The sequence below is a fragment of the Hemiscyllium ocellatum genome, chromosome 33 (assembly GCF_020745735.1).
Source record: "Hemiscyllium ocellatum isolate sHemOce1 chromosome 33, sHemOce1.pat.X.cur, whole genome shotgun sequence".
Lineage (NCBI taxonomy): Eukaryota > Metazoa > Chordata > Chondrichthyes > Orectolobiformes > Hemiscylliidae > Hemiscyllium > Hemiscyllium ocellatum.
The window spans coordinates 20,832,430-20,860,104 of NC_083433.1; the positions used below are offsets into that span (position 1 = coordinate 20,832,430).

General features: G+C 51.4%; 14 non-coding genes across 14 annotated transcripts; all 14 read right to left on the bottom strand.

Moving 5' to 3' along the window:
• Nucleotides 1-996: 996 nt before the first annotated feature.
• LOC132831896 (U2 spliceosomal RNA) lies at nucleotides 997-1,187 on the bottom strand. The gene has a single exon (XR_009646846.1). It is a non-coding gene; the product is annotated as a U2 spliceosomal RNA (small nuclear RNA).
• A 1,800-nt stretch (nucleotides 1,188-2,987) lies between these two features.
• Nucleotides 2,988-3,179, bottom strand: LOC132831615 (U2 spliceosomal RNA). The gene has a single exon (XR_009646575.1). It is a non-coding gene; the product is annotated as a U2 spliceosomal RNA (small nuclear RNA).
• A 1,786-nt stretch (nucleotides 3,180-4,965) lies between these two features.
• Nucleotides 4,966-5,157, bottom strand: LOC132831616 (U2 spliceosomal RNA). The gene has a single exon (XR_009646576.1). It is a non-coding gene; the product is annotated as a U2 spliceosomal RNA (small nuclear RNA).
• A 1,812-nt stretch (nucleotides 5,158-6,969) lies between these two features.
• LOC132831617 (U2 spliceosomal RNA) lies at nucleotides 6,970-7,161 on the bottom strand. The gene has a single exon (XR_009646577.1). It is a non-coding gene; the product is annotated as a U2 spliceosomal RNA (small nuclear RNA).
• Nucleotides 7,162-8,946: 1,785 nt separating this feature from the next.
• LOC132831618 (U2 spliceosomal RNA) lies at nucleotides 8,947-9,138 on the bottom strand. The gene has a single exon (XR_009646578.1). It is a non-coding gene; the product is annotated as a U2 spliceosomal RNA (small nuclear RNA).
• Nucleotides 9,139-10,950: 1,812 nt separating this feature from the next.
• On the bottom strand, nucleotides 10,951-11,142 carry LOC132831619 (U2 spliceosomal RNA). Its single transcript, XR_009646579.1, has one exon. It is a non-coding gene; the product is annotated as a U2 spliceosomal RNA (small nuclear RNA).
• A 1,794-nt stretch (nucleotides 11,143-12,936) lies between these two features.
• Nucleotides 12,937-13,128, bottom strand: LOC132831620 (U2 spliceosomal RNA). The gene has a single exon (XR_009646580.1). It is a non-coding gene; the product is annotated as a U2 spliceosomal RNA (small nuclear RNA).
• Nucleotides 13,129-14,936: 1,808 nt separating this feature from the next.
• LOC132831622 (U2 spliceosomal RNA) lies at nucleotides 14,937-15,128 on the bottom strand. Its single transcript, XR_009646581.1, has one exon. It is a non-coding gene; the product is annotated as a U2 spliceosomal RNA (small nuclear RNA).
• Nucleotides 15,129-16,922: 1,794 nt separating this feature from the next.
• Nucleotides 16,923-17,114, bottom strand: LOC132831623 (U2 spliceosomal RNA). Its single transcript, XR_009646582.1, has one exon. It is a non-coding gene; the product is annotated as a U2 spliceosomal RNA (small nuclear RNA).
• Nucleotides 17,115-18,919: 1,805 nt separating this feature from the next.
• On the bottom strand, nucleotides 18,920-19,111 carry LOC132831624 (U2 spliceosomal RNA). The gene has a single exon (XR_009646583.1). It is a non-coding gene; the product is annotated as a U2 spliceosomal RNA (small nuclear RNA).
• A 1,798-nt stretch (nucleotides 19,112-20,909) lies between these two features.
• LOC132831626 (U2 spliceosomal RNA) lies at nucleotides 20,910-21,101 on the bottom strand. Its single transcript, XR_009646585.1, has one exon. It is a non-coding gene; the product is annotated as a U2 spliceosomal RNA (small nuclear RNA).
• A 1,798-nt stretch (nucleotides 21,102-22,899) lies between these two features.
• Nucleotides 22,900-23,091, bottom strand: LOC132831627 (U2 spliceosomal RNA). Its single transcript, XR_009646586.1, has one exon. It is a non-coding gene; the product is annotated as a U2 spliceosomal RNA (small nuclear RNA).
• A 1,797-nt stretch (nucleotides 23,092-24,888) lies between these two features.
• Nucleotides 24,889-25,080, bottom strand: LOC132831628 (U2 spliceosomal RNA). The gene has a single exon (XR_009646587.1). It is a non-coding gene; the product is annotated as a U2 spliceosomal RNA (small nuclear RNA).
• A 1,797-nt stretch (nucleotides 25,081-26,877) lies between these two features.
• On the bottom strand, nucleotides 26,878-27,069 carry LOC132831629 (U2 spliceosomal RNA). Its single transcript, XR_009646588.1, has one exon. It is a non-coding gene; the product is annotated as a U2 spliceosomal RNA (small nuclear RNA).
• Nucleotides 27,070-27,675: the final 606 nt, after the last annotated feature.

Below are 27,675 nucleotides of genomic sequence, written 5' to 3' on the forward strand. Positions count from 1 at the left end.
ACTTGTATCCGACTCTCTGTGGAGAATGGGGAGGAGCTGATCTCCCCGTGTAAACATGTCACGCTGCAAGCGCGCCTCATCACCACCAGCAGCTCGATTCGACATCTCCGTTCACATTGCTGCAGATCGCTGACAACATTATAATCCGACCCAGTTGACAAACTGACAACTGTTTCGCTACTTGCACCGCAAATGATGACAAATCGTTCCAAATCGTACGGGTGGCACAGTGGATCAGTGGTTAGTACGGCTGCCTGGTGGCACCAGGGAGCTGAAGCCAGTTCAGCCTTGGGCGATCGTCTGCGTGAATAATCTTTACGTACAGACGTAGCTACTAAAGCAGGTCGCTTCCGTACAGTAGTTTGCGAAGAAACAAACAGAGATGGGGGTTTCACTCTATTCAGGAAACAGACTAAAGACATTTCTTCCTTGTTCAAGAAAATATTAGGATAAATTTGTTGCCTCGGGGTGGGGGGGGAGGCGGGGGGGTTGGGAAGGGGCTGTGGGGGCTGATCTGATAGCCATTTGACATTGCTGAGTCATGGGATCCCACAACCTGATTTGACTGTGTTAAAAATCCCACAACACCAGGTTTCAGCCCAACGGGGTTCTTTGAAATTACAGCAGTCACCCCACCCCCCGCCACCGCCGTACCATCGGTGGGATACGTTCCAAGAACGACCGCAGAAGCCCAAAACGGCAGACAAGGGCAAATCCATTCATTCAAATTGGCAAGTTACCTTCCTGGCAGGCCCCTGTTCCAGAATGTTCCCTGTAGCACGTTGGGGTTACCCCTGTCCTGGCTTTCAGCGTGCTGCACCTTCATCAGGTAACTGCAGAGCAGGTTCATAAGACAGAAAACCCGTAACAAAAGACGATAGTTTCCTGCAACTGAAAAGACAATAGATGCAACAATCACTGACTGCCATCAACACGGCAAACTAGCAAAGGCAAGAGATTCACATTGCATTCACCTGCTTTTGAACTTGGGTAAGCGTTGGGTGCACCATTCCTGGAAACACTGCAATACCAGGCTGATACATGGAGAGGACAGAGCAAGCCCTTAAGCATCTCCCTGCTCCAAAAATCAATTTAATACAAACACTCCCACCTTCGGGAGATATCAGCGATTAAACTGATAAGAACAGAAACTACACATATTCCAAGCCAAAAGGCCGAGAAGCGATAGCACATTAATACTCCAACGGTGGAGGTCATATTTGCCGACTATCCTTTCCATCAGTTTGATGATATTCAAAGTTCCTTTATTCCCTTACCGTCTACCTTCCTTCCAAGATATCCAACCAGACCGGAAGATCACTCTGCAGCAGTCGCTGTGCTTTCCCCGTGCTTTTCTGTCCATCTGTTACGTAGCCGCGTAGGTCGCGCTGACGACCAATCAGATGGCACGGGCCGGAGCCACCGCACGTCAGGTCGACTGCAGAGAGGTTTCTCCCGGTGATCGGGGACAGCGGCGGCGGCAGGGTCATTCATTCCCCCGGCATCTACAAGATTCACCAGAATTCCTCAGGCAGCACCTTGCAAACCCATGGCCAACGCAGCCTCGAAGGATGACGGCAGCAGATCCACGGGAACACCACCATTCGCAAGTTCTCCCCCCCGCCGAGGCACTCGCTGTCCTGAATTGCAAATATGTCCTTGTTCCTCCGGTGTTACCGGGTCAAAATCGGGAATCCCCGCCCAAACAGCATCGCGGGGCTACCGACAGCACTTGGACTGCAGCGGTTCGAGAGAGCAGCTCACCACCAGGCTGATCTCGGCATGGGCGAGAAATGTTGGCCTTGACGGAAAGATCCTATTCATTGCCTCCCCTTGTGTTGGTGTAGCTTGCCCATAAATGCCAATCATCGTTTCCCTCACGTACAGGATTCGCTCCTCGGCATTCCGCATCAATCCGAAAAGTTGCGAAAAGCGAATTACGTCCGTGCACCCTTTCTTTATCGTCCACTTTCAATATCCTCTCTACTTGTATCCGACTCTCTGTGGAGAATGGGGAGGGAGCTGATCTCCCCGTGTAAACATGTCACGCTGCAAGCGCGCCTCATCACCACCAGCAGCTCGATTCGACATCTCCGTTCACATTGCTGCAGATCGCTGACAACATTATAATCCGACCCCAGTTGACAAACTGACAACTGTTTCGCTACTTGCACCGCAAATGATGACAAATCGTTCCAAATCGTACGGGTGGCACAGTGGATCAGTGGTTAGTACGGCTGCCTGGTGGCACCAGGGAGCTGAAGCCAGTTCCAGCCTTGGGCGATCGTCTGCGTGAATAATCTTTACGTACAGACGTAGCTACTAAAGCAGGTCGCTTCCGTACAGTAGTTTGCGAAGAAACAAACAGAGATGGGGGTTTCACTCTATTCAGGAAACAGACTAAAGACATTTCTTCCTTGTTCAAGAAAATATTAGGATAAATTTGTTGCCTCGGGGGTGGGGGGGGAGGCGGGGGGGTTGGGAAGGGGCTGTGGGGGCTGATCTGATAGCCATTTGACATTGGCTGAGTCATGGGATCCCACAACCTGATTTGACTGTGTTAAAAATCCCACAACACCAGGTTTCAGCCCAACGGGGTTCTTTGAAATTACAGCAGTCACCCCACCCCCCGCCACCGCCGTACCATCGGTGGGATACGTTCCAAGAACGACCGCAGAAGCCCAAAACGGCAGACAAGGGCAAATCCATTCATTCAAATTGGCAAGTTACCTTCCTGGCAGGCCCCTGGTTCCAGAATGTTCCCTGTAGCACGTTGGGGTTACCCCTGTCCTGGCTTTCAGCGTGCTGCACCTTCATCAGGTAACTGCAGAGCAGGTTCATAAGACAGAAAACCCGTAACAAAAGACGATAGTTTCCTGCAACTGAAAAGACAATAGATGCAACAATCACTGACTGCCATCAACACGGCAAACTAGCAAAGGCAAGAGATTCACATTGCATTCACCTGCTTTTGAACTTGGGTAAGCGTTGGGTGCACCATTCCTGGAAACACTGCAATACCAGGCTGATACATGGAGAGGACAGAGCAAGCCCTTAAGCCATCTCCCTGCTCCAAAAATCCATTTAATACAAACACTCCCACCTTCGGGAGATATCAGCGATTAAACTGATAAGAACAGAAACTACACATATTCCAAGCCAAAAGGCCGAGAAGCGATAGCACATTAATACTCCAACGGTGGAGGTCATATTTGCCGACTATCCTTTCCATCAGTTTGATGATATTCAAAGTTCCTTTATTCCCTTACCGTCTACCTTCCTTCCAAGATATCCAACCAGACCGGAAGATCACTCTGCAGCAGTCGCTGTGCTTTCCCCGTGCTTTTCTGTCCATCTGTTACGTAGCCGCGTAGGTCGCGCTGACGACCAATCAGATGGCACGGGCCGGAGCCACCGCACGTCAGGTCGACTGCAGAGAGGTTTCTCCCGGTGATCGGGGACAGCGGCGGCGGCAGGGTCATTCATTCCCCCGGCATCTACAAGATTCACCAGAATTCCTCAGGCAGCACCTTGCAAACCCATGGCCAACGCAGCCTCGAAGGATGACGGCAGCAGATCCACGGGAACACCACCATTCGCAAGTTCTCCCCCCCGCCGAGGCACTCGCTGTCCTGAATTGCAAATATGTCCTTGTTCCTCCGGTGTTACCGGGTCAAAATCGGGAATCCCCGCCCAAACAGCATCGCGGGGCTACCGACAGCACTTGGACTGCAGCGGTTCGAGAGAGCAGCTCACCACCAGGCTGATCTCGGCATGGGCGAGAAATGTTGGCCTTGACGGAAAGATCCTATTCATTGCCTCCCCTTGTGTTGGTGTAGCTTGCCCATAAATGCCAATCATCGTTTCCCTCACGTACAGGATTCGCTCCTCGGCATTCCGCATCAATCCGAAAAGTTGCGAAAAGCGAATTACGTCCGTGCACCCTTTCTTTATCGTCCACTTTCAATATCCTCTCTACTTGTATCCGACTCTCTGTGGAGAATGGGGAGGGAGCTGATCTCCCCGTGTAAACATGTCACGCTGCAAGCGCGCCTCATCACCACCAGCAGCTCGATTCGACATCTCCGTTCACATTGCTGCAGATCGCTGACAACATTATAATCCGACCCAGTTGACAAACTGACAACTGTTTCGCTACTTGCACCGCAAATGATGACAAATCGTTCCAAATCGTACGGGTGGCACAGTGGATCAGTGGTTAGTACGGCTGCCTGGTGGCACCAGGGAGCTGAAGCCAGTTCCAGCCTTGGGCGATCGTCTGCGTGAATAATCTTTACGTACAGACGTAGCTACTAAAGCAGGTCGCTTCCGTACAGTAGTTTGCGAAGAAACAAACAGAGATGGGGGTTTCACTCTATTCAGGAAACAGACTAAAGACATTTCTTCTTGTTCAAGAAAATATTAGGATAAATTTGTTGCCTCGGGGGGGGGGGGGAGGGGAAGGGGCTGTGGGGGCTGATCTGATAGCCATTTGACATTGGCTGAGTCATGGGATCCCACAACCTGATTTGACTGTGTTAAAAATCCCACAACACCAGGTTTCAGCCCAACGGGGTTCTTTGAAATTACAGCAGTCACCCCACCCCCCGCCACCGCCGTACCATCGGTGGGATACGTTCCAAGAACGACCGCAGAAGCCCAAAACGGCAGACAAGGGCAAATCCATTCATTCAAATTGGCAAGTTACCTTCCTGGCAGGCCCCTGGTTCCAGAATGTTCCCTGTAGCACGTTGGGGTTACCCCTGTCCTGGCTTTCAGCGTGCTGCACCTTCATCAGGTAACTGCAGAGCAGGTTCATAAGACAGAAAACCCGTAACAAAAGACGATAGTTTCCTGCAACTGAAAAGACAATAGATGCAACAATCACTGACTGCCATCAACACGGCAAACTAGCAAAGGCAAGAGATTCACATTGCATTCACCTGCTTTTGAACTTGGGTAAGCGTTGGGTGCACCATTCCTGGAAACACTGCAATACCAGGCTGATACATGGAGAGGACAGAGCAAGCCCTTAAGCCATCTCCCTGCTCCAAAAATCCATTTAATACAAACACTCCCACCTTCGGGAGATATCAGCGATTAAACTGATAAGAACAGAAACTACACATATTCCAAGCCAAAAGGCCGAGAAGCGATAGCACATTAATACTCCAACGGTGGAGGTCATATTTGCCGACTATCCTTTCCATCAGTTTGATGATATTCAAAGTTCCTTTATTCCCTTACCGTCTACCTTCCTTCCAAGATATCCAACCAGACCGGAAGATCACTCTGCAGCAGTCGCTGTGCTTTCCCCGTGGTTTTCTGTTACGTAGCCGCGTAGGTCGCGCTGACGACCAATCAGATGGCACGGGCCGGAGCCACCGCACGTCAGGTCGACTGCAGAGAGGTTTCTCCCGGTGATCGGGGACAGCGGCGGCGGCAGGGTCATTCATTCCCCCGGCAGGGTCATTCATTCCCCCGGCATCTACAAGATTCACCAGAATTCCTCAGGCAGCACCTTGCAAACCCATGGCCAACGCAGCCTCGAAGGATGACGGCAGCAGATCCACGGGAACACCACCATTCGCAAGTTCTCCCCCCCGCCGAGGCACTCGCTGTCCTGAATTGCAAATATGTCCTTGTTCCTCCGGTGTTACCGGGTCAAAATCGGGAATCCCCGCCCAAACAGCATCGCGGGGCTACCGACAGCACTTGGACTGCAGCGGTTCGAGAGAGCAGCTCACCACCAGGCTGATCTCGGCATGGGCGAGAAATGTTGGCCTTGACGGAAAGATCCTATTCATTGCCTCCCCTTGTGTTGGTGTAGCTTGCCCATAAATGCCAATCATCGTTTCCCTCCCGTACAGGATTCGCTCCTCGGCATTCCGCATCAATCCGAAAAGTTGCGAAAAGCGAATTACGTCCGTGCACCCTTTCTTTATCGTCCACTTTCAATATCCTCTCTACTTGTATCCGACTCTCTGTGGAGAATGGGGAGGGAGCTGATCTCCCCGTGTAAACATGTCACGCTGCAAGCGCGCCTCATCACCACCAGCAGCTCGATTCGACATCTCCGTTCACATTGCTGCAGATCGCTGACAACATTATAATCCGACCCAGTTGACAAACTGACAACTGTTTCGCTACTTGCACCGCAAATGATGACAAATCGTTCCAAATCGTACGGGTGGCACAGTGGATCAGTGGTTAGTACGGCTGCCTGGTGGCACCAGGGAGCTGAAGCCAGTTCCAGCCTTGGGCGATCGTCTGCGTGAATAATCTTTACGTACAGACGTAGCTACTAAAGCAGGTCGCTTCCGTACAGTAGTTTGCGAAGAAACAAACAGAGATGGGGGTTTCACTCTATTCAGGAAACAGACTAAAGACATTTCTTTCTTGTTCAAGAAAATATTAGGATAAATTTGTTGCCTCGGGGTTGGGGGGGGAGGCGGGGGGGTTGGGAAGGGGCTGTGGGGGCTGATCTGATAGCCATTTGACATTGGCTGAGTCATGGGATCCCACAACCTGATTTGACTGTGTTAAAAATCCCACAACACCAGGTTTCAGCCCAACGGGGTTCTTTGAAATTACAGCAGTCACCCCACCCCCCGCCACCGCCGTACCATCGGTGGGATACGTTCCAAGAACGACCGCAGAAGCCCAAAACGGCAGACAAGGGCAAATCCATTCATTCAAATTGGCAAGTTACCTTCCTGGCAGGCCCCTGGTTCCAGAATGTTCCCTGTAGCACGTTGGGGTTACCCCTGTCCTGGCTTTCAGCGTGCTGCACCTTCATCAGGTAACTGCAGAGCAGGTTCATAAGACAGAAAACCCGTAACAAAAGACGATAGTTTCCTGCAACTGAAAAGACAATAGATGCAACAATCACTGACTGCCATCAACACGGCAAACTAGCAAAGGCAAGAGATTCACATTGCATTCACCTGCTTTTGAACTTGGGTAAGCGTTGGGTGCACCATTCCTGGAAACACTGCAATACCAGGCTGATACATGGAGAGGACAGAGCAAGCCCTTAAGCCATCTCCCTGCTCCAAAAATCCATTTAATACAAACACTCCCACCTTCGGGAGATATCAGCGATTAAACTGATAAGAACAGAAACTACACATATTCCAAGCCAAAAGGCCGAGAAGCGATAGCACATTAATACTCCAACGGTGGAGGTCATATTTGCCGACTATCCTTTCCATCAGTTTGATGATATTCAAAGTTCCTTTATTCCCTTACCGTCTACCTTCCTTCCAAGATATCCAACCAGACCGGAAGATCACTCTGCAGCAGTCGCTGTGCTTTCCCCGTGCTTTTCTGTCCATCTGTTACGTAGCCGCGTAGGTCGCGCTGACGACCAATCAGATGGCACGGGCCGGAGCCACCGCACGTCAGGTCGACTGCAGAGAGGTTTCTCCCGGTGATCGGGGACAGCGGCGGCGGCAGGGTCATTCATTCCCCCGGCATCTACAAGATTCACCAGAATTCCTCAGGCAGCACCTTGCAAACCCATGGCCAACGCAGCCTCGAAGGATGACGGCAGCAGATCCACGGGAACACCACCATTCGCAAGTTCTCCCCCCGCCGAGGCACTCGCTGTCCTGAATTGCAAATATGTCCTTGTTCCTCCGGTGTTACCGGGTCAAAATCGGGAATCCCCGCCCAAACAGCATCGCGGGGCTACCGACAGCACTTGGACTGCAGCGGTTCGAGAGAGCAGCTCACCACCAGGCTGATCTCGGCATGGGCGAGAAATGTTGGCCTTGACGGAAAGATCCTATTCATTGCCTCCCCTTGTGTTGGTGTAGCTTGCCCATAAATGCCAATCATCGTTTCCCTCACGTACAGGATTCGCTCCTCGGCATTCCGCATCAATCCGAAAAGTTGCGAAAAGCGAATTACGTCCGTGCACCCTTTCTTTATCGTCCACTTTCAATATCCTCTCTACTTGTATCCGACTCTCTGTGGAGAATGGGGAGGGAGCTGATCTCCCCGTGTAAACATGTCACGCTGCAAGCGCGCCTCATCACCACCAGCAGCTCGATTCGACATCTCCGTTCACATTGCTGCAGATCGCTGACAACATTATAATCCGACCCAGTTGACAAACTGACAACTGTTTCGCTACTTGCACCGCAAATGATGACAAATCGTTCCAAATCGTACGGGTGGCACAGTGGATCAGTGGTTAGTACGGCTGCCTGGTGGCACCAGGGAGCTGAAGCCAGTTCCAGCCTTGGGCGATCGTCTGCGTGAATAATCTTTACGTACAGACGTAGCTACTAAAGCAGGTCGCTTCCGTACAGTAGTTTGCGAAGAAACAAACAGAGATGGGGGTTTCACTCTATTCAGGAAACAGACTAAAGACATTTCTTCCTTGTTCAAGAAAATATTAGGATAAATTTGTTGCCTCGGGGGTGGGGGGTTGGGAAGGGGCTGTGGGGGCTGATCTGATAGCCATTTGACATTGGCTGAGTCATGGGATCCCACAACCTGATTTGACTGTGTTAAAAATCCCACAACACCAGGTTTCAGCCCAACGGGGTTCTTTGAAATTACAGCAGTCACCCCACCCCCCGCCACCGCCGTACCATCGGTGGGATACGTTCCAAGAACGACCGCAGAAGCCCAAAACGGCAGACAAGGGCAAATCCATTCATTCAAATTGGCAAGTTACCTTCCTGGCAGGCCCCTGGTTCCAGAATGTTCCCTGTAGCACGTTGGGGTTACCCCTGTCCTGGCTTTCAGCGTGCTGCACCTTCATCAGGTAACTGCAGAGCAGGTTCATAAGACAGAAAACCCGTAACAAAAGACGATAGTTTCCTGCAACTGAAAAGACAATAGATGCAACAATCACTGACTGCCATCAACACGGCAAACTAGCAAAGGCAAGAGATTCACATTGCATTCACCTGCTTTTGAACTTGGGTAAGCGTTGGGTGCACCATTCCTGGAAACACTGCAATACCAGGCTGATACATGGAGAGGACAGAGCAAGCCCTTAAGCCATCTCCCTGCTCCAAAAATCCATTTAATACAAACACTCCCACCTTCGGGAGATATCAGCGATTAAACTGATAAGAACAGAAACTACACATATTCCAAGCCAAAAGGCCGAGAAGCGATAGCACATTAATACTCCAACGGTGGAGGTCATATTTGCCGACTATCCTTTCCATCAGTTTGATGATATTCAAAGTTCCTTTATTCCCTTACCGTCTACCTTCCTTCCAAGATATCCAACCAGACCGGAAGATCACTCTGCAGCAGTCGCTGTGCTTTCCCCGTGCTTTTCTGTTACGTAGCCGCGTAGGTCGCGCTGACGACCAATCAGATGGCACGGGCCGGAGCCACCGCACGTCAGGTCGACTGCAGAGAGGTTTCTCCCGGTGATCGGGGACAGCGGCGGCGGCAGGGTCATTCATTCCCCCGGCAGGGTCATTCATTCCCCCGGCATCTACAAGATTCACCAGAATTCCTCAGGCAGCACCTTGCAAACCCATGGCCAACGCAGCCTCGAAGGATGACGGCAGCAGATCCACGGGAACACCACCATTCGCAAGTTCTCCCCCGCGCCGAGGCACTCGCTGTCCTGAATTGCAAATATGTCCTTGTTCCTCCGGTGTTACCGGGTCAAAATCGGGAATCCCCGCCCAAACAGCATCGCGGGGCTACCGACAGCACTTGGACTGCAGCGGTTCGAGAGAGCAGCTCACCACCAGGCTGATCTCGGCATGGGCGAGAAATGTTGGCCTTGACGGAAAGATCCTATTCATTGCCTCCCCTTGTGTTGGTGTAGCTTGCCCATAAATGCCAATCATCGTTTCCCTCACGTACAGGATTCGCTCCTCGGCATTCCGCATCAATCCGAAAAGTTGCGAAAAGCGAATTACGTCCGTGCACCCTTTCTTTATCGTCCACTTTCAATATCCTCTCTACTTGTATCCGACTCTCTGTGGAGAATGGGGAGGGAGCTGATCTCCCCGTGTAAACATGTCACGCTGCAAGCGCGCCTCATCACCACCAGCAGCTCGATTCGACATCTCCGTTCACATTGCTGCAGATCGCTGACAACATTATAATCCGACCCAGTTGACAAACTGACAACTGTTTCGCTACTTGCACCGCAAATGATGACAAATCGTTCCAAATCGTACGGGTGGCACAGTGGATCAGTGGTTAGTACGGCTGCCTGGTGGCACCAGGGAGCTGAAGCCAGTTCCAGCCTTGGGCGATCGTCTGCGTGAATAATCTTTACGTACAGACGTAGCTACTAAAGCAGGTCGCTTCCGTACAGTAGTTTGCGAAGAAACAAACAGAGATGGGGGTTTCACTCTATTCAGGAAACAGACTAAAGACATTTCTTTCTTGTTCAAGAAAATATTAGGATAAATTTGTTGCCTCGGGGTTGGGGGGGGAGGCGGGGGGGTTGGGAAGGGGCTGTGGGGGCTGATCTGATAGCCATTTGACATTGGCTGAGTCATGGGATCCCACAACCTGATTTGACTGTGTTAAAAATCCCACAACACCAGGGTTCAGCCCAACGGGGTTCTTTGAAATTACAGCAGTCACCCCACCCCCCGCCACCGCCGTACCATCGGTGGGATACGTTCCAAGAACGACCGCAGAAGCCCAAAACGGCAGACAAGGGCAAATCCATTCATTCAAATTGGCAAGTTACCTTCCTGGCAGGCCCCTGGTTCCAGAATGTTCCCTGTAGCACGTTGGGGTTACCCCTGTCCTGGCTTTCAGCGTGCTGCACCTTCATCAGGTAACTGCAGAGCAGGTTCATAAGACAGAAAACCCGTAACAAAAGACGATAGTTTCCTGCAACTGAAAAGACAATAGATGCAACAATCACTGACTGCCATCAACACGGCAAACTAGCAAAGGCAAGAGATTCACATTGCATTCACCTGCTTTTGAACTTGGGTAAGCGTTGGGTGCACCATTCCTGGAAACACTGCAATACCAGGCTGATACATGGAGAGGACAGAGCAAGCCCTTAAGCCATCTCCCTGCTCCAAAAATCCATTTAATACAAACACTCCCACCTTCGGGAGATATCAGCGATTAAACTGATAAGAACAGAAACTACACATATTCCAAGCCAAAAGGCCGAGAAGCGATAGCACATTAATACTCCAACGGTGGAGGTCATATTTGCCGACTATCCTTTCCATCAGTTTGATGATATTCAAAGTTCCTTTATTCCCTTACCGTCTACCTTCCTTCCAAGATATCCAACCAGACCGGAAGATCACTCTGCAGCAGTCGCTGTGCTTTCCCCGTGCTTTTCTGTCCATCTGTTACGTAGCCGCGTAGGTCGCGCTGACGACCAATCAGATGGCACGGGCCGGAGCCACCGCACGTCAGGTCGACTGCAGAGAGGTTTCTCCCGGTGATCGGGGACAGCGGCGGCGGCAGGGTCATTCATTCCCCCGGCATCTACAAGATTCACCAGAATTCCTCAGGCAGCACCTTGCAAACCCATGGCCAACGCAGCCTCGAAGGATGACGGCAGCAGATCCACGGGAACACCACCATTCGCAAGTTCTCCCCCCCGCCGAGGCACTCGCTGTCCTGAATTGCAAATATGTCCTTGTTCCTCCGGTGTTACCGGGTCAAAATCGGGAATCCCCGCCCAAACAGCATCGCGGGGCTACCGACAGCACTTGGACTGCAGCGGTTCGAGAGAGCAGCTCACCACCAGGCTGATCTCGGCATGGGCGAGAAATGTTGGCCTTGACGGAAAGATCCTATTCATTGCCTCCCCTTGTGTTGGTGTAGCTTGCCCATAAATGCCAATCATCGTTTCCCTCACGTACAGGATTCGCTCCTCGGCATTCCGCATCAATCCGAAAAGTTGCGAAAAGCGAATTACGTCCGTGCACCCTTTCTTTATCGTCCACTTTCAATATCCTCTCTACTTGTATCCGACTCTCTGTGGAGAATGGGGAGGGAGCTGATCTCCCCGTGTAAACATGTCACGCTGCAAGCGCGCCTCATCACCACCAGCAGCTCGATTCGACATCTCCGTTCACATTGCTGCAGATCGCTGACAACATTATAATCCGACCCAGTTGACAAACTGACAACTGTTTCGCTACTTGCACCGCAAATGATGACAAATCGTTCCAAATCGTACGGGTGGCACAGTGGATCAGTGGTTAGTACGGCTGCCTGGTGGCACCAGGGAGCTGAAGCCAGTTCCAGCCTTGGGCGATCGTCTGCGTGAATAATCTTTACGTACAGACGTAGCTACTAAAGCAGGTCGCTTCCGTACAGTAGTTTGCGAAGAAACAAACAGAGATGGGGGTTTCACTCTATTCAGGAAACAGACTAAAGACATTTCTTCCTTGTTCAAGAAAATATTAGGATAAATTTGTTGCCTCGGGGGTGGGGGGCGGGGGGGTTGGGAAGGGGCTGTGGGGGCTGATCTGATAGCCATTTGACATTGGCTGAGTCATGGGATCCCACAACCTGATTTGACTGTGTTAAAAATCCCACAACACCAGGTTTCAGCCCAACGGGGTTCTTTGAAATTACAGCAGTCACCCCACCCCCCGCCACCGCCGTACCATCGGTGGGATACGTTCCAAGAACGACCGCAGAAGCCCAAAACGGCAGACAAGGGCAAATCCATTCATTCAAATTGGCAAGTTACCTTCCTGGCAGGCCCCTGGTTCCAGAATGTTCCCTGTAGCACGTTGGGGTTACCCCTGTCCTGGCTTTCAGCGTGCTGCACCTTCATCAGGTAACTGCAGAGCAGGTTCATAAGACAGAAAACCCGTAACAAAAGACGATAGTTTCCTGCAACTGAAAAGACAATAGATGCAACAATCACTGACTGCCATCAACACGGCAAACTAGCAAAGGCAAGAGATTCACATTGCATTCACCTGCTTTTGAACTTGGGTAAGCGTTGGGTGCACCATTCCTGGAAACACTGCAATACCAGGCTGATACATGGAGAGGACAGAGCAAGCCCTTAAGCCATCTCCCTGCTCCAAAAATCCATTTAATACAAACACTCCCACCTTCGGGAGATATCAGCGATTAAACTGATAAGAACAGAAACTACACATATTCCAAGCCAAAAGGCCGAGAAGCGATAGCACATTAATACTCCAACGGTGGAGGTCATATTTGCCGACTATCCTTTCCATCAGTTTGATGATATTCAAAGTTCCTTTATTCCCTTACCGTCTACCTTCCTTCCAAGATATCCAACCAGACCGGAAGATCACTCTGCAGCAGTCGCTGTGCTTTCCCCGTGCTTTTCTGTTACGTAGCCGCGTAGGTCGCGCTGACGACCAATCAGATGGCACGGGCCGGAGCCACCGCACGTCAGGTCGACTGCAGAGAGGTTTCTCCCGGTGATCGGGGACAGCGGCGGCGGCAGGGTCATTCATTCCCCCGGGTCATTCATTCCCCCGGCATCTACAAGATTCACCAGAATTCCTCAGGCAGCACCTTGCAAACCCATGGCCAACGCAGCCTCGAAGGATGACGGCAGCAGATCCACGGGAACACCACCATTCGCAAGTTCTCCCCCCCGCCGAGGCACTCGCTGTCCTGAATTGCAAATATGTCCTTGTTCCTCCGGTGTTACCGGGTCAAAATCGGGAATCCCCGCCCAAACAGCATCGCGGGGCTACCGACAGCACTTGGACTGCAGCGGTTCGAGAGAGCAGCTCACCACCAGGCTGATCTCGGCATGGGCGAGAAATGTTGGCCTTGACGGAAAGATCCTATTCATTGCCTCCCCTTGTGTTGGTGTAGCTTGCCCATAAATGCCAATCATCGTTTCCCTCACGTACAGGATTCGCTCCTCGGCATTCCGCATCAATCCGAAAAGTTGCGAAAAGCGAATTACGTCCGTGCACCCTTTCTTTATCGTCCACTTTCAATATCCTCTCTACTTGTATCCGACTCTCTGTGGAGAATGGGGAGGGAGCTGATCTCCCCGTGTAAACATGTCACGCTGCAAGCGCGCCTCATCACCACCAGCAGCTCGATTCGACATCTCCGTTCACATTGCTGCAGATCGCTGACAACATTATAATCCGACCCAGTTGACAAACTGACAACTGTTTCGCTACTTGCACCGCAAATGATGACAAATCGTTCCAAATCGTACGGGTGGCACAGTGGATCAGTGGTTAGTACGGCTGCCTGGTGGCACCAGGGAGCTGAAGCCAGTTCCAGCCTTGGGCGATCGTCTGCGTGAATAATCTTTACGTACAGACGTAGCTACTAAAGCAGGTCGCTTCCGTACAGTAGTTTGCGAAGAAACAAACAGAGATGGGGGTTTCACTCTATTCAGGAAACAGACTAAAGACATTTCTTTCTTGTTCAAGAAAATATTAGGATAAATTTGTTGCCTCGGGGTTGGGGGGGGAGGCGGGGGGGTTGGGAAGGGGCTGTGGGGGCTGATCTGATAGCCATTTGACATTGGCTGAGTCATGGGATCCCACAACCTGATTTGACTGTGTTAAAAATCCCACAACACCAGGTTTCAGCCCAACGGGGTTCTTTGAAATTACAGCAGTCACCCCACCCCCCGCCACCGCCGTACCATCGGTGGGATACGTTCCAAGAACGACCGCAGAAGCCCAAAACGGCAGACAAGGGCAAATCCATTCATTCAAATTGGCAAGTTACCTTCCTGGCAGGCCCCTGGTTCCAGAATGTTCCCTGTAGCACGTTGGGGTTACCCCTGTCCTGGCTTTCAGCGTGCTGCACCTTCATCAGGTAACTGCAGAGCAGGTTCATAAGACAGAAAACCCGTAACAAAAGACGATAGTTTCCTGCAACTGAAAAGACAATAGATGCAACAATCACTGACTGCCATCAACACGGCAAACTAGCAAAGGCAAGAGATTCACATTGCATTCACCTGCTTTTGAACTTGGGTAAGCGTTGGGTGCACCATTCCTGGAAACACTGCAATACCAGGCTGATACATGGAGAGGACAGAGCAAGCCCTTAAGCCATCTCCCTGCTCCAAAAATCCATTTAATACAAACACTCCCACCTTCGGGAGATATCAGCGATTAAACTGATAAGAACAGAAACTACACATATTCCAAGCCAAAAGGCCGAGAAGCGATAGCACATTAATACTCCAACGGTGGAGGTCATATTTGCCGACTATCCTTTCCATCAGTTTGATGATATTCAAAGTTCCTTTATTCCCTTACCGTCTACCTTCCTTCCAAGATATCCAACCAGACCGGAAGATCACTCTGCAGCAGTCGCTGTGCTTTCCCCGTGCTTTTCTGTCCATCTGTTACGTAGCCGCGTAGGTCGCGCTGACGACCAATCAGATGGCACGGGCCGGAGCCACCGCACGTCAGGTCGACTGCAGAGAGGTTTCTCCCGGTGATCGGGGACAGCGGCGGCGGCAGGGTCATTCATTCCCCCGGCATCTACAAGATTCACCAGAATTCCTCAGGCAGCACCTTGCAAACCCATGGCCAACGCAGCCTCGAAGGATGACGGCAGCAGATCCACGGGAACACCACCATTCGCAAGTTCTCCCCCCCGCCGAGGCACTCGCTGTCCTGAATTGCAAATATGTCCTTGTTCCTCCGGTGTTACCGGGTCAAAATCGGGAATCCCCGCCCAAACAGCATCGCGGGGCTACCGACAGCACTTGGACTGCAGCGGTTCGAGAGAGCAGCTCACCACCAGGCTGATCTCGGCATGGGCGAGAAATGTTGGCCTTGACGGAAAGATCCTATTCATTGCCTCCCCTTGTGTTGGTGTAGCTTGCCCATAAATGCCAATCATCGTTTCCCTCACGTACAGGATTCGCTCCTCGGCATTCCGCATCAATCCGAAAAGTTGCGAAAAGCGAATTACGTCCGTGCACCCTTTCTTTATCGTCCACTTTCAATATCCTCTCTACTTGTATCCGACTCTCTGTGGAGAATGGGGAGGGAGCTGATCTCCCCGTGTAAACATGTCACGCTGCAAGCGCGCCTCATCACCACCAGCAGCTCGATTCGACATCTCCGTTCACATTGCTGCAGATCGCTGACAACATTATAATCCGACCCAGTTGACAAACTGACAACTGTTTCGCTACTTGCACCGCAAATGATGACAAATCGTTCCAAATCGTACGGGTGGCACAGTGGATCAGTGGTTAGTACGGCTGCCTGGTGGCACCAGGGAGCTGAAGCCAGTTCCAGCCTTGGGCGATCGTCTGCGTGAATAATCTTTACGTACAGACGTAGCTACTAAAGCAGGTCGCTTCCGTACAGTAGTTTGCGAAGAAACAAACAGAGATGGGGGTTTCACTCTATTCAGGAAACAGACTAAAGACATTTCTTCCTTGTTCAAGAAAATATTAGGATAAATTTGTTGCCTCGGGGGGGGGGGGGGGGGGGGTTGGGAAGGGGCTGTGGGGGCTGATCTGATAGCCATTTGACATTGGCTGAGTCATGGGATCCCACAACCTGATTTGACTGTGTTAAAAATCCCACAACACCAGGTTTCAGCCCAACGGGGTTCTTTGAAATTACAGCAGTCACCCCACCCCCCGCCACCGCCGTACCATCGGTGGGATACGTTCCAAGAACGACCGCAGAAGCCCAAAACGGCAGACAAGGGCAAATCCATTCATTCAAATTGGCAAGTTACCTTCCTGGCAGGCCCCTGGTTCCAGAATGTTCCCTGTAGCACGTTGGGGTTACCCCTGTCCTGGCTTTCAGCGTGCTGCACCTTCATCAGGTAACTGCAGAGCAGGTTCATAAGACAGAAAACCCGTAACAAAAGACGATAGTTTCCTGCAACTGAAAAGACAATAGATGCAACAATCACTGACTGCCATCAACACGGCAAACTAGCAAAGGCAAGAGATTCACATTGCATTCACCTGCTTTTGAACTTGGGTAAGCGTTGGGTGCACCATTCCTGGAAACACTGCAATACCAGGCTGATACATGGAGAGGACAGAGCAAGCCCTTAAGCCATCTCCCTGCTCCAAAAATCCATTTAATACAAACACTCCCACCTTCGGGAGATATCAGCGATTAAACTGATAAGAACAGAAACTACACATATTCCAAGCCAAAAGGCCGAGAAGCGATAGCACATTAATACTCCAACGGTGGAGGTCATATTTGCCGACTATCCTTTCCATCAGTTTGATGATATTCAAAGTTCCTTTATTCCCTTACCGTCTACCTTCCTTCCAAGATATCCAACCAGACCGGAAGATCACTCTGCAGCAGTCGCTGTGCTTTCCCCGTGCTTTTCTGTTACGTAGCCGCGTAGGTCGCGCTGACGACCAATCAGATGGCACGGGCCGGAGCCACCGCACGTCAGGTCGACTGCAGAGAGGTTTCTCCCGGTGATCGGGGACAGCGGCGGCGGCAGGGTCATTCATGGCAGGGTCATTCATTCCCCCGGCATCTACAAGATTCACCAGAATTCCTCAGGCAGCACCTTGCAAACCCATGGCCAACGCAGCCTCGAAGGATGACGGCAGCAGATCCACGGGAACACCACCATTCGCAAGTTCTCCCCCCCGCCGAGGCACTCGCTGTCCTGAATTGCAAATATGTCCTTGTTCCTCCGGTGTTACCGGGTCAAAATCGGGAATCCCCGCCCAAACAGCATCGCGGGGCTACCGACAGCACTTGGACTGCAGCGGTTCGAGAGAGCAGCTCACCACCAGGCTGATCTCGGCATGGGCGAGAAATGTTGGCCTTGACGGAAAGATCCTATTCATTGCCTCCCCTTGTGTTGGTGTAGCTTGCCCATAAATGCCAATCATCGTTTCCCTCACGTACAGGATTCGCTCCTCGGCATTCCGCATCAATCCGAAAAGTTGCGAAAAGCGAATTACGTCCGTGCACCCTTTCTTTATCGTCCACTTTCAATATCCTCTCTACTTGTATCCGACTCTCTGTGGAGAATGGGGAGGGAGCTGATCTCCCCGTGTAAACATGTCACGCTGCAAGCGCGCCTCATCACCACCAGCAGCTCGATTCGACATCTCCGTTCACATTGCTGCAGATCGCTGACAACATTATAATCCGACCCAGTTGACAAACTGACAACTGTTTCGCTACTTGCACCGCAAATGATGACAAATCGTTCCAAATCGTACGGGTGGCACAGTGGATCAGTGGTTAGTACGGCTGCCTGGTGGCACCAGGGAGCTGAAGCCAGTTCCAGCCTTGGGCGATCGTCTGCGTGAATAATCTTTACGTACAGACGTAGCTACTAAAGCAGGTCGCTTCCGTACAGTAGTTTGCGAAGAAACAAACAGAGATGGGGGTTTCACTCTATTCAGGAAACAGACTAAAGACATTTCTTCCTTGTTCAAGAAAATATTAGGATAAATTTGTTGCCTCGGGGTGGGGGGGGAGGCGGGGGGGTTGGGAAGGGGCTGTGGGGGCTGATCTGATAGCCATTTGACATTGGCTGAGTCATGGGATCCCACAACCTGATTTGACTGTGTTAAAAATCCCACAACACCAGGTTTCAGCCCAACGGGGTTCTTTGAAATTACAGCAGTCACCCCACCCCCCGCCACCGCCGTACCATCGGTGGGATACGTTCCAAGAACGACCGCAGAAGCCCAAAACGGCAGACAAGGGCAAATCCATTCATTCAAATTGGCAAGTTACCTTCCTGGCAGGCCCCTGGTTCCAGAATGTTCCCTGTAGCACGTTGGGGTTACCCCTGTCCTGGCTTTCAGCGTGCTGCACCTTCATCAGGTAACTGCAGAGCAGGTTCATAAGACAGAAAACCCGTAACAAAAGACGATAGTTTCCTGCAACTGAAAAGACAATAGATGCAACAATCACTGACTGCCATCAACACGGCAAACTAGCAAAGGCAAGAGATTCACATTGCATTCACCTGCTTTTGAACTTGGGTAAGCGTTGGGTGCACCATTCCTGGAAACACTGCAATACCAGGCTGATACATGGAGAGGACAGAGCAAGCCCTTAAGCCATCTCCCTGCTCCAAAAATCCATTTAATACAAACACTCCCACCTTCGGGAGATATCAGCGATTAAACTGATAAGAACAGAAACTACACATATTCCAAGCCAAAAGGCCGAGAAGCGATAGCACATTAATACTCCAACGGTGGAGGTCATATTTGCCGACTATCCTTTCCATCAGTTTGATGATATTCAAAGTTCCTTTATTCCCTTACCGTCTACCTTCCTTCCAAGATATCCAACCAGACCGGAAGATCACTCTGCAGCAGTCGCTGTGCTTTCCCCGTGCTTTTCTGTCCATCTGTTACGTAGCCGCGTAGGTCGCGCTGACGACCAATCAGATGGCACGGGCCGGAGCCACCGCACGTCAGGTCGACTGCAGAGAGGTTTCTCCCGGTGATCGGGGACAGCGGCGGCGGCAGGGTCATTCATTCCCCCGGCATCTACAAGATTCACCAGAATTCCTCAGGCAGCACCTTGCAAACCCATGGCCAACGCAGCCTCGAAGGATGACGGCAGCAGATCCACGGGAACACCACCATTCGCAAGTTCTCCCCCCGCCGAGGCACTCGCTGTCCTGAATTGCAAATATGTCCTTGTTCCTCCGGTGTTACCGGGTCAAAATCGGGAATCCCCGCCCAAACAGCATCGCGGGGCTACCGACAGCACTTGGACTGCAGCGGTTCGAGAGAGCAGCTCACCACCAGGCTGATCTCGGCATGGGCGAGAAATGTTGGCCTTGACGGAAAGATCCTATTCATTGCCTCCCCTTGTGTTGGTGTAGCTTGCCCATAAATGCCAATCATCGTTTCCCTCACGTACAGGATTCGCTCCTCGGCATTCCGCATCAATCCGAAAAGTTGCGAAAAGCGAATTACGTCCGTGCACCCTTTCTTTATCGTCCACTTTCAATATCCTCTCTACTTGTATCCGACTCTCTGTGGAGAATGGGGAGGGAGCTGATCTCCCCGTGTAAACATGTCACGCTGCAAGCGCGCCTCATCACCACCAGCAGCTCGATTCGACATCTCCGTTCACATTGCTGCAGATCGCTGACAACATTATAATCCGACCCAGTTGACAAACTGACAACTGTTTCGCTACTTGCACCGCAAATGATGACAAATCGTTCCAAATCGTACGGGTGGCACAGTGGATCAGTGGTTAGTACGGCTGCCTGGTGGCACCAGGGAGCTGAAGCCAGTTCCAGCCTTGGGCGATCGTCTGCGTGAATAATCTTTACGTACAGACGTAGCTACTAAAGCAGGTCGCTTCCGTACAGTAGTTTGCGAAGAAACAAACAGAGATGGGGGTTTCACTCTATTCAGGAAACAGACTAAAGACATTTCTTCCTTGTTCAAGAAAATATTAGGATAAATTTGTTGCCTCGGGGGTGGGGGGGGAGGCGGGGGGGTTGGGAAGGGGCTGTGGGGGCTGATCTGATAGCCATTTGACATTGGCTGAGTCATGGGATCCCACAACCTGATTTGACTGTGTTAAAAATCCCACAACACCAGGTTTCAGCCCAACGGGGTTCTTTGAAATTACAGCAGTCACCCCACCCCCCGCCACCGCCGTACCATCGGTGGGATACGTTCCAAGAACGACCGCAGAAGCCCAAAACGGCAGACAAGGGCAAATCCATTCATTCAAATTGGCAAGTTACCTTCCTGGCAGGCCCCTGGTTCCAGAATGTTCCCTGTAGCACGTTGGGGTTACCCCTGTCCTGGCTTTCAGCGTGCTGCACCTTCATCAGGTAACTGCAGAGCAGGTTCATAAGACAGAAAACCCGTAACAAAAGACGATAGTTTCCTGCAACTGAAAAGACAATAGATGCAACAATCACTGACTGCCATCAACACGGCAAACTAGCAAAGGCAAGAGATTCACATTGCATTCACCTGCTTTTGAACTTGGGTAAGCGTTGGGTGCACCATTCCTGGAAACACTGCAATACCAGGCTGATACATGGAGAGGACAGAGCAAGCCCTTAAGCCATCTCCCTGCTCCAAAAATCCATTTAATACAAACACTCCCACCTTCGGGAGATATCAGCGATTAAACTGATAAGAACAGAAACTACACATATTCCAAGCCAAAAGGCCGAGAAGCGATAGCACATTAATACTCCAACGGTGGAGGTCATATTTGCCGACTATCCTTTCCATCAGTTTGATGATATTCAAAGTTCCTTTATTCCCTTACCGTCTACCTTCCTTCCAAGATATCCAACCAGACCGGAAGATCACTCTGCAGCAGTCGCTGTGCTTTCCCCGTGCTTTTCTGTCCATCTGTTACGTAGCCGCGTAGGTCGCGCTGACGACCAATCAGATGGCACGGGCCGGAGCCACCGCACGTCAGGTCGACTGCAGAGAGGTTTCTCCCGGTGATCGGGGACAGCGGCGGCGGCAGGGTCATTCATTCCCCCGGCATCTACAAGATTCACCAGAATTCCTCAGGCAGCACCTTGCAAACCCATGGCCAACGCAGCCTCGAAGGATGACGGCAGCAGATCCACGGGAACACCACCATTCGCAAGTTCTCCCCCCCGCCGAGGCACTCGCTGTCCTGAATTGCAAATATGTCCTTGTTCCTCCGGTGTTACCGGGTCAAAATCGGGAATCCCCGCCCAAACAGCATCGCGGGGCTACCGACAGCACTTGGACTGCAGCGGTTCGAGAGAGCAGCTCACCACCAGGCTGATCTCGGCATGGGCGAGAAATGTTGGCCTTGACGGAAAGATCCTATTCATTGCCTCCCCTTGTGTTGGTGTAGCTTGCCCATAAATGCCAATCATCGTTTCCCTCACGTACAGGATTCGCTCCTCGGCATTCCGCATCAATCCGAAAAGTTGCGAAAAGCGAATTACGTCCGTGCACCCTTTCTTTATCGTCCACTTTCAATATCCTCTCTACTTGTATCCGACTCTCTGTGGAGAATGGGGAGGGAGCTGATCTCCCCGTGTAAACATGTCACGCTGCAAGCGCGCCTCATCACCACCAGCAGCTCGATTCGACATCTCCGTTCACATTGCTGCAGATCGCTGACAACATTATAATCCGACCCAGTTGACAAACTGACAACTGTTTCGCTACTTGCACCGCAAATGATGACAAATCGTTCCAAATCGTACGGGTGGCACAGTGGATCAGTGGTTAGTACGGCTGCCTGGTGGCACCAGGGAGCTGAAGCCAGTTCCAGCCTTGGGCGATCGTCTGCGTGAATAATCTTTACGTACAGACGTAGCTACTAAAGCAGGTCGCTTCCGTACAGTAGTTTGCGAAGAAACAAACAGAGATGGGGGTTTCACTCTATTCAGGAAACAGACTAAAGACATTTCTTCCTTGTTCAAGAAAATATTAGGATAAATTTGTTGCCTCGGGGGTGGGGGGGGGGCGGGGGGGTTGGGAAGGGGCTGTGGGGGCTGATCTGATAGCCATTTGACATTGGCTGAGTCATGGGATCCCACAACCTGATTTGACTGTGTTAAAAATCCCACAACACCAGGTTTCAGCCCAACGGGGTTCTTTGAAATTACAGCAGTCACCCCACCCCCCGCCACCGCCGTACCATCGGTGGGATACGTTCCAAGAACGACCGCAGAAGCCCAAAACGGCAGACAAGGGCAAATCCATTCATTCAAATTGGCAAGTTACCTTCCTGGCAGGCCCCTGGTTCCAGAATGTTCCCTGTAGCACGTTGGGGTTACCCCTGTCCTGGCTTTCAGCGTGCTGCACCTTCATCAGGTAACTGCAGAGCAGGTTCATAAGACAGAAAACCCGTAACAAAAGACGATAGTTTCCTGCAACTGAAAAGACAATAGATGCAACAATCACTGACTGCCATCAACACGGCAAACTAGCAAAGGCAAGAGATTCACATTGCATTCACCTGCTTTTGAACTTGGGTAAGCGTTGGGTGCACCATTCCTGGAAACACTGCAATACCAGGCTGATACATGGAGAGGACAGAGCAAGCCCTTAAGCCATCTCCCTGCTCCAAAAATCCATTTAATACAAACACTCCCACCTTCGGGAGATATCAGCGATTAAACTGATAAGAACAGAAACTACACATATTCCAAGCCAAAAGGCCGAGAAGCGATAGCACATTAATACTCCAACGGTGGAGGTCATATTTGCCGACTATCCTTTCCATCAGTTTGATGATATTCAAAGTTCCTTTATTCCCTTACCGTCTACCTTCCTTCCAAGATATCCAACCAGACCGGAAGATCACTCTGCAGCAGTCGCTGTGCTTTCCCCGTGCTTTTCTGTCCATCTGTTACGTAGCCGCGTAGGTCGCGCTGACGACCAATCAGATGGCACGGGCCGGAGCCACCGCACGTCAGGTCGACTGCAGAGAGGTTTCTCCCGGTGATCGGGGACAGCGGCGGCGGCAGGGTCATTCATTCCCCCGGCATCTACAAGATTCACCAGAATTCCTCAGGCAGCACCTTGCAAACCCATGGCCAACGCAGCCTCGAAGGATGACGGCAGCAGATCCACGGGAACACCACCATTCGCAAGTTCTCCCCCCCGCCGAGGCACTCGCTGTCCTGAATTGCAAATATGTCCTTGTTCCTCCGGTGTTACCGGGTCAAAATCGGGAATCCCCGCCCAAACAGCATCGCGGGGCTACCGACAGCACTTGGACTGCAGCGGTTCGAGAGAGCAGCTCACCACCAGGCTGATCTCGGCTTGGGCGAGAAATGTTGGCCTTGACGGAAAGATCCTATTCATTGCCTCCCCTTGTGTTGGTGTAGCTTGCCCATAAATGCCAATCATCGTTTCCCTCACGTACAGGATTCGCTCCTCGGCATTCCGCATCAATCCGAAAAGTTGCGAAAAGCGAATTACGTCCGTGCACCCTTTCTTTATCGTCCACTTTCAATATCCTCTCTACTTGTATCCGACTCTCTGTGGAGAATGGGGAGGGAGCTGATCTCCCCGTGTAAACATGTCACGCTGCAAGCGCGCCTCATCACCACCAGCAGCTCGATTCGACATCTCCGTTCACATTGCTGCAGATCGCTGACAACATTATAATCCGACCCAGTTGACAAACTGACAACTGTTTCGCTACTTGCACCGCAAATGATGACAAATCGTTCCAAATCGTACGGGTGGCACAGTGGATCAGTGGTTAGTACGGCTGCCTGGTGGCACCAGGGAGCTGAAGCCAGTTCCAGCCTTGGGCGATCGTCTGCGTGAATAATCTTTACGTACAGACGTAGCTACTAAAGCAGGTCGCTTCCGTACAGTAGTTTGCGAAGAAACAAACAGAGATGGGGGTTTCACTCTATTCAGGAAACAGACTAAAGACATTTCTTCCTTGTTCAAGAAAATATTAGGATAAATTTGTTGCCTCGGGGGTGGGGGGGGAGGCGGGGGGGTGGGAAGGGGCTGTGGGGGCTGATCTGATAGCCATTTGACATTGGCTGAGTCATGGGATCCCACAACCTGATTTGACTGTGTTAAAAATCCCACAACACCAGGTTTCAGCCCAACGGGGTTCTTTGAAATTACAGCAGTCACCCCACCCCCGCCACCGCCGTACCATCGGTGGGATACGTTCCAAGAACGACCGCAGAAGCCCAAAACGGCAGACAAGGGCAAATCCATTCATTCAAATTGGCAAGTTACCTTCCTGGCAGGCCCCTGGTTCCAGAATGTTCCCTGTAGCACGTTGGGGTTACCCCTGTCCTGGCTTTCAGCGTGCTGCACCTTCATCAGGTAACTGCAGAGCAGGTTCATAAGACAGAAAACCCGTAACAAAAGACGATAGTTTCCTGCAACTGAAAAGACAATAGATGCAACAATCACTGACTGCCATCAACACGGCAAACTAGCAAAGGCAAGAGATTCACATTGCATTCACCTGCTTTTGAACTTGGGTAAGCGTTGGGTGCACCATTCCTGGAAACACTGCAATACCAGGCTGATACATGGAGAGGACAGAGCAAGCCCTTAAGCCATCTCCCTGCTCCAAAAATCCATTTAATACAAACACTCCCACCTTCGGGAGATATCAGCGATTAAACTGATAAGAACAGAAACTACACATATTCCAAGCCAAAAGGCCGAGAAGCGATAGCACATTAATACTCCAACGGTGGAGGTCATATTTGCCGACTATCCTTTCCATCAGTTTGATGATATTCAAAGTTCCTTTATTCCCTTACCGTCTACCTTCCTTCCAAGATATCCAACCAGACCGGAAGATCACTCTGCAGCAGTCGCTGTGCTTTCCCCGTGCTTTTCTGTCCATCTGTTACGTAGCCGCGTAGGTCGCGCTGACGACCAATCAGATGGCACGGGCCGGAGCCACCGCACGTCAGGTCGACTGCAGAGAGGTTTCTCCCGGTGATCGGGGACAGCGGCGGCGGCAGGGTCATTCATTCCCCCGGCATCTACAAGATTCACCAGAATTCCTCAGGCAGCACCTTGCAAACCCATGGCCAACGCAGCCTCGAAGGATGACGGCAGCAGATCCACGGGAACACCACCATTCGCAAGTTCTCCCCCCGCCGAGGCACTCGCTGTCCTGAATTGCAAATATGTCCTTGTTCCTCCGGTGTTACCGGGTCAAAATCGGGAATCCCCGCCCAAACAGCATCGCGGGGCTACCGACAGCACTTGGACTGCAGCGGTTCGAGAGAGCAGCTCACCACCAGGCTGATCTCGGCATGGGCGAGAAATGTTGGCCTTGACGGAAAGATCCTATTCATTGCCTCCCCTTGTGTTGGTGTAGCTTGCCCATAAATGCCAATCATCGTTTCCCTCACGTACAGGATTCGCTCCTCGGCATTCCGCATCAATCCGAAAAGTTGCGAAAAGCGAATTACGTCCGTGCACCCTTTCTTTATCGTCCACTTTCAATATCCTCTCTACTTGTATCCGACTCTCTGTGGAGAATGGGGAGGGAGCTGATCTCCCCGTGTAAACATGTCACGCTGCAAGCGCGCCTCATCACCACCAGCAGCTCGATTCGACATCTCCGTTCACATTGCTGCAGATCGCTGACAACATTATAATCCGACCCAGTTGACAAACTGACAACTGTTTCGCTACTTGCACCGCAAATGATGACAAATCGTTCCAAATCGTACGGGTGGCACAGTGGATCAGTGGTTAGTACGGCTGCCTGGTGGCACCAGGGAGCTGAAGCCAGTTCCAGCCTTGGGCGATCGTCTGCGTGAATAATCTTTACGTACAGACGTAGCTACTAAAGCAGGTCGCTTCCGTACAGTAGTTTGCGAAGAAACAAACAGAGATGGGGGTTTCACTCTATTCAGGAAACAGACTAAAGACATTTCTTTCTTGTTCAAGAAAATATTAGGATAAATTTGTTGCCTCGGGGGTGGGGGGGGAGGCGGGGGGTTGGGAAGGGGCTGTGGGGGCTGATCTGATAGCCATTTGACATTGGCTGAGTCATGGGATCCCACAACCTGATTTGACTGTGTTAAAAATCCCACAACACCAGGTTTCAGCCCAACGGGGTTCTTTGAAATTACAGCAGTCACCCCACCCCCCGCCACCGCCGTACCATCGGTGGGATACGTTCCAAGAACGACCGCAGAAGCCCAAAACGGCAGACAAGGGCAAATCCATTCATTCAAATTGGCAAGTTACCTTCCTGGCAGGCCCCTGGTTCCAGAATGTTCCCTGTAGCACGTTGGGGTTACCCCTGTCCTGGCTTTCAGCGTGCTGCACCTTCATCAGGTAACTGCAGAGCAGGTTCATAAGACAGAAAACCCGTAACAAAAGACGATAGTTTCCTGCAACTGAAAAGACAATAGATGCAACAATCACTGACTGCCATCAACACGGCAAACTAGCAAAGGCAAGAGATTCACATTGCATTCACCTGCTTTTGAACTTGGGTAAGCGTTGGGTGCACCATTCCTGGAAACACTGCAATACCAGGCTGATACATGGAGAGGACAGAGCAAGCCCTTAAGCCATCTCCCTGCTCCAAAAATCCATTTAATACAAACACTCCCACCTTCGGGAGATATCAGCGATTAAACTGATAAGAACAGAAACTACACATATTCCAAGCCAAAAGGCCGAGAAGCGATAGCACATTAATACTCCAACGGTGGAGGTCATATTTGCCGACTATCCTTTCCATCAGTTTGATGATATTCAAAGTTCCTTTATTCCCTTACCGTCTACCTTCCTTCCAAGATATCCAACCAGACCGGAAGATCACTCTGCAGCAGTCGCTGTGCTTTCCCCGTGCTTTTCTGTCCATCTGTTACGTAGCCGCGTAGGTCGCGCTGACGACCAATCAGATGGCACGGGCCGGAGCCACCGCACGTCAGGTCGACTGCAGAGAGGTTTCTCCCGGTGATCGGGGACAGCGGCGGCGGCAGGGTCATTCATTCCCCCGGCATCTACAAGATTCACCAGAATTCCTCAGGCAGCACCTTGCAAACCCATGGCCAACGCAGCCTCGAAGGATGACGGCAGCAGATCCACGGGAACACCACCATTCGCAAGTTCTCCCCCCGCCGAGGCACTCGCTGTCCTGAATTGCAAATATGTCCTTGTTCCTCCGGTGTTACCGGGTCAAAATCGGGAATCCCCGCCCAAACAGCATCGCGGGGCTACCGACAGCACTTGGACTGCAGCGGTTCGAGAGAGCAGCTCACCACCAGGCTGATCTCGGCATGGGCGAGAAA